Raw genomic sequence first — 6,685 nt, 5'->3', positions numbered from 1 at the left:
TTTCCCTTTCAATGCCTGCATTTATCTGGCTTTTATATTAACTGAATGAAGTGTTTTTAATTTCAACATTTAATATTGAGACATTTGAAAAAATAATTCTTCCAAGAAGAGTGAGTTTGCTCTGGGTTTCAATTTGACTGCATTTAATTAAGACTTTTAATAGCTGCATCCTTCAGAGTCACACAGCTAATGTCTCTCATTAGTCTACATGTTTTTTTTTAACAAAAGAATACACAGTTCAAGAGGAGACAGCTTTTGAGAGACGTGACAAAGTCATGTCGAGTAACGCTGACTCAGAGCTGTACAGTCCAGAATCAAGTCCTTAGAAAGTAAGTAGGTACGGTCTGGTACTGTACCACTAAAGGATTCAACTGGCTGTCGAATCCTATATACAACAACCGAATTTCCAACAAGAAAACACACACAAACAGCATTAACAAACGTTTAATTTGTTTCTTTGCAAAAACCTCCAAACTATAATTAGACAATTGTTCTTAAATTGACAAATGAAAAATCCTTTTACCAAAAGTTATTTTGTTTTGGTTGGCTGACTTATTGATTTCTTATTCAGAGACGTTTCAACATTTAAATAAATCATTTCTTATTCCTCACTCAGCCACGTGGGGGGGCGCGGACACTCTCCAGGGGGGGCGCAATGTCGCAGACAATGTCACAGACAAAAAACAAACACAACTATGGTAAAGTTTCTGATTCGTAAAAGTCAGGCAACCGATGTGCCAGTTGCGAAGAAGCCAAAGCTTCGCAAATATGACGAGAGCCATTTGCATTAGCAATGTCCTCAGTGTGTTTTGTGTGCCGAGGTGCTGGCAAATGACAGCATGAAGGCATGCACATTAAAAAGGCACCTCAACACCAAACACCCGGACTTGAAAGAGAAGCCTGTGGAATTCTTTAAACGTAAACGTGATGGCCTCCAGCAACAACAAACCACCATCTCCAAGCATAGCACTGTCTCCAAGCTATCTATCTATCTTATATTGTGTTGTGTAGTTGAGGGCGGTGGTGGCGGGGGGCGCTACCCCTAACCAGCTTTGGGGGGCCCAGAATGCAAAAGTTTGAGAACCCCATCCACTCCAATAATTGTGTGTGTAGAGTTTTAAACAGGTCATTATGCAACACTGTGTTATTTTAGTATCACAACTGCAAAAAAAAAAATTAAGTTGTGATTCACTGCACACTTCTTATGACATGTTTTCACAACAGTTAATCCTGGAATTGTCTCTTGTCAAATACTGACATTTGTCAAACCCACCGAGAAGGTAGAAGGTAACCCATGGTGTCTGTATGCTTATGAAGGGTTTTCCATTGAAACAGATGAAGACTAATTCATTGCTTTTATCAATTACATTTAATAAATTACAATAAGGGCAGTATGGAGGATTATCTACCTACTAAATCAAATAACTTTTGTCTGTTTGTTTAATGCATATTTTGCAAATCGTTCATCTAATCAACTTCACACTTGTAATTTGTGTTGAGTTTGAATGCAATTTGGAGATGCAATATGTTCAATATTTATAAAAATGCAATAAACAATCAACAGGCACTTCTGAAGTAACTGCACAGGGCGATTTTAATTCTTTGCGAAAAAAGTGGCCCTGGTGTCCGTTGCCATGTTAACATGATTTGCTGCAGTATCCAGAGCTATTATGAAAAACTGACTGAAATGATTAAAACTGGGAACCATCATATAAACCTATCGTATAGTTGATAAGAGAGAATTCGGTCATTTGTTCTGAAGAAATTTTGGGCAAATGATATAAAAAGGAAACCATCAACATGGAACTTACAGAGGATAATAAGACATAGTATGTCAAGAGGTTCTCTGGTGAACGTATTTTTCAACAAGTTTTTAGCCCAATTGTCCTCTGATATTCTCCTCGGAGGCGCGTTCACGTACCCTCAGGCACACAGAACACCACAGACTCTCGCCCATGCGCGGGGTGCACATTTGTGTGGCTACATCCGCTAGCTACGCCACTTCATCTGGACTTTTAGGCTTAAAACACAGTGTAAAGGCCCCCTTTTTCGAGTCGGATATGAATGTTGGGGGTTGCGGACATTTAGATGACACCACAGGAGCAGTATGGAGGCATGGTGAGGGGTTTTCCTGTTGTTTTATTACATCTGAAAAAGAGGTCACTTAGGCTGAAACACTGTTTACCCCTGAGACTCGAAAAGTGTGTTGTGAACTCAAACACTTCACCAACCCCTCCATCGGCATAGTGGTGAGTGATTCTTTTTTATTTTTAGGTGAACCATCCCTTTTAAGTCAATGAGATAATGTATCAGCAGAAAAGACCTTGAGTCAATTTGCGTTAGCTTTTTTCCCAGCTGCAATCCATGAGCAACAGTGTGGTGAGCTTCACAAATAGCGTCTCATCTAACACTGACCAATGGCCTGACCATGAAACTAACTTTGATGGAGGCAGAGACGAGTGATGGATGCGGAGAGGAGCACAGTGCTGGACAGCATCAGACGGAGCGGTGCGTCCGTCACTCTCAGTGTCCGGCTGCCAGCACTGACAGCAGCGCCTCAGGAGACACACTCCGCATTGCAGAAAGATTTCATAACTGAGCTTGGAACAACTTTTACTTTCTCTGAATAAGTAGAAATCTGTTGCCTTACGTCCCTGATGATCAACAGAGACATTCAAACATGAGCTGTCGTTTTTTTATTTCTTGGCCAAAAACACCAGACTCCCATAGGGAGAACGATGTGGAGCGTGTGCAGAACTGAAACAACATGTGCAGGGTAGTATGATATATTCTCTGTTTGGAAGTAAGTTGTAAAACATTAAATACATCAGTAATAATGTTTATTTTTAAACAAGAAATATACATATGACGAGGTTTGAACCAATGATCAAAATTTACAACAAACCATATGAACCTTGAACTGAATTATACAGTAAACGTAATTGTAGGTTAAAAAAACATGGATTATAGTTATATATATATATAACAGTATTGGACATAATGTGATTTATTTTACTCATATTTTTTTTATCAGATCAGAACAATAAATTGTTATTATTTAGTTTATAAATGTATATTTCATATAATTTACTGTATATATGTAGCGAAGGCTATATAATACATTCGGTTACATTTCATTTAGCGGACCAAAGCGATTTACAATAAGTGCTGGGTACATGCATGTGTTGGGTACATGCATGTACATACATGTATTGTGGACAATTGATATACATTTATTTATGCTTTAAATTTGTTCATACTTACATTATATGCTTATATTTATGTTGTGTATAGGACAAACTACGTGAATACCTGTTTTTACTATGCTACAAAATGAATTTCAGTTGCACACAACTTATTTTTTGCATACCCCTACATTTGCATAAATATCTGCTCAACTAATTTAATAGTCTAATGTATGCAATGTGCACAACATATTTTCATAATTTGTCTCTATTTCATTTAATTTATGAATCATCACCTTTCCTTTGTTTTCTTCCCTCTGCACCGGTCCCTTGTGCTGCTCTAACATCAGAATCTACCTCTCACTGAAATAAGTGTATCTTACTTTATATTATTTAATACACACATACCCATGTTAGACAAAAAAGGGTAGCAGATGCAGGACCGGATGATATTGTAATTAAGGGGTGCGACTTTCTACTCTCTACTTGCAGCGACCCCTTGGACACGGCAACTGAGAGGCACTTCTGGAGCTTTCAATCGTATGCAATGGTCATCTGTGTTGACTTAAAAGTTGGGTCCACCTTCACATGGTAATTGAACCATGAGTGGTGATTGTTTTGTCATATTTGCAATTAATCAAATTACACACAACGAACTGACCCACAGAGAAGCCCAGTGACCCTTGGACTGGTGCGTGCTCTGCCCATAGAATATATTCACCGGCATGACAATAGAGCCCTGATCAGAGCAGTGTAACCCTGGTTTGCCCTCTGATGTATGGCACGCCACACATACCCAGCAGCCCCAGACTTACACGGATGGAGACGGGGAGGCAGAAGCAGTCTGACCACAATGTTCCACTGGTGCTGTGACACGTCTCCTCCTATCCCTGAGAACATTTTGCCACCTGCTGACTGTTAGTGGTAATCACCTGACTGATCACAGCTCTCATGCCCATACATGCAGTGGTGAAAGTATGTGTGGATTTGACATGAATAAAGTGGCATTTGAAACATCTATGAAGACAAATGTGAGGACAAAATCCTATATATATACTGTGGAGTTTTAAAAAGAGAAAAACCTTGGAAAGCAGGGCCCACGCCTTGCCTGGTTAATGTAAACCCAGAGAAAATGAAAATGTATATTGCCAAATTGAAGAGCTTTGATTTGGGCACAAGGCTCCACATGAAAGCAGTGGAGAAACACTCGAACTGCTGATGGAATTAAGCACATTATTAATGTAGGCTTACTTCAGGCTATTGCATCTATGAGGTTCAGCCTTTGATATCAGCCCAAGTCATTAATATTGCATAGTGTAGCTGAAGTCTTAATCAGCCCATCCACCACTGTGTAGCACTACTTTTTCCCATCCAGGACGAGGATGTCTCTTAGAAACAACTAGCAGAAAAAATCAAACTGATCATTTAGGCACAACCTGTCTTTGACTTTGAGATTCCCAATGACGGCATGTCACTCTGCCGCTGCTCCGTTTTACCCCGTGATGGCATTTTCACAGGGGACCACGCTGCAGCGCGCATACAAGTGGGTTAATCAAAAGATTCATAAGTCAATCAGAGAACATTAACATACTCAAGAGCGGCAAGGGTGCACAGAGTTCAGCGCGAGAAAACATCAAAGGCTTCCAAGAGCAGGCATGAAAGGCATGAGAAATGAGCTGTGTGCGGGAGAGGAGAGAGGAGAGGAGCTGGCAGCGCCTGCAGGAGGAGAGGAGCCGCTCACTGGCTGTCAGGTCCTGAGAGCCTCCAATGAAGCCCTCATACCCCCACACCCCTGCAGGAGGAGGAGGCGGAGGAGGAGGAGGAGGAGAACAAACAACAATGTCTTGTTGGTTTAACTATTCACTCTGTTTGGTTTATTGTTGGTTCTTTTTTTGGGGTTCCCCAAAAAATAAGAAAAGTGTTAAGAATGGGTGAACCTTTTAGAACTAGTGTGGCTTGTGATGCTGGATATGAATAAATGCAATATTCTGCAAAGGCTCCTTACTTCAACATCAATAAAGAGTTAACACGGAAACCTGCACTATGCAAAGAGTGAATACTGCAGCTTTTGGAATTCCCATGATGAAAAGTGACGATGAAAGGAGATGCATGCTGGATGATGTTTGCACCTTTATGCACAAATCTAATGTTCCACATGCACCCCCGCACACCACCCCCTCCTCTCCACCTGCTGAAGAAATGCACGCTGGTCAGCTGTGATGTGCAACAGATGTCACCACTGCCACCACCATCACATCCATCTCTTTCCTCCTCTTCTTCCTCATCGTCCACACTGTCTCCGCCAACGTAGCATAATCGCTTTTGATGACGAAACCCACAGGATCAGCAGTGCCTAATAATAATAATAATAATATGAAAGGTATACTGGGCTGTCCTTGGTCCAAGGCTGTGCCACTTCCACACGCACCAAAACAAACACGCGACGCGCCTGGATGACAGCAGCCCGCGCGCAACCACCCCCACCGGCCCTGACCCACTTCCACCTGCAGCCGGGTCTGGAGCTCCGCAGCCTCACACCTCTGCAGCGGCCAAAGTCACACAACTTTTGTCACACCCCCAACACTTCACACGCACACCAGAGGCAACAAAGAGTCTCCGTTGAGCTGGAACCAAAATTTGGCATCAGTCGGGACTTTTACTCACCCGCATCCCGCAGCTGCTCCTGCTGACATCTTCATTTCAAATCCTTTAGTTTACGCCCCTCGAACCTCAGCGGCGGTACCTTTGCCCGAATGCAAAGAGGGAGAGAGCGAGCGAAAGAGTGGGAGGTGGGAGGTGGGAGCGTGGCAGTATTTCCTCCCGGGGTGAGGTGAGGTCCTTTTTGGCACCGGGTACCCGACCTGACCGCGCGCAGCCGCTGCTCACAGAGGGGGCGCGCTGCTGTAACACGAGGTCGAACCTAGCAGCGTGGTGGGAGCGCTCGTTCAACTGACACTGTTAACCACACGACACCAGCATTTAGGTGGCGCCAACACACACACACACTCACACACACACACATGCACACACAGTTCAAACTCACTGATACCGCTGGATGAAGAGGCAGCATCAGAGCATGTGCGTTCCTGTGCAACCGTTTCTTTTCTGTTCTCCCTGTCTGGAAGAAAATGGTGTCCCTTGTTTGGACTCGTCAAGGAGTTCTTTGATTTGAGTTATTACATTTACTCACAATTTGAGAGATGAGTGGAGCATCACTTGTTAAACTAAGTGTTTACCTTGTGATGTTCCACGTGGAGGGGAAATGCAGTGGCTGCTGGTTGTAGCCTCGTTTCTCAATCAATCGAATTTTATCTGGGTAGCCCAAATTAGCAAATCACAATTGACCTCATAGGGATCAACAGGGTGCGAAACCCTCTGCCTTTAACACTCAAATAAAACAGTGAGGAAAAGCTGACAAAAACATAGCAACCTCAAAAAGAACCACATGTGATGTACAGAAGTGGAATAGCTGCCTCGAGCAGAGCACATCAACAAAATAA

The sequence above is a fragment of the Platichthys flesus genome, chromosome 17 (assembly GCF_949316205.1).
Source record: "Platichthys flesus chromosome 17, fPlaFle2.1, whole genome shotgun sequence".
Taxonomy (NCBI): Eukaryota; Metazoa; Chordata; class Actinopteri; order Pleuronectiformes; family Pleuronectidae; genus Platichthys; species Platichthys flesus.
The sequence above is the reverse complement of the archived record's forward strand: the minus strand, read 5'-3'. Positions refer to the sequence as shown.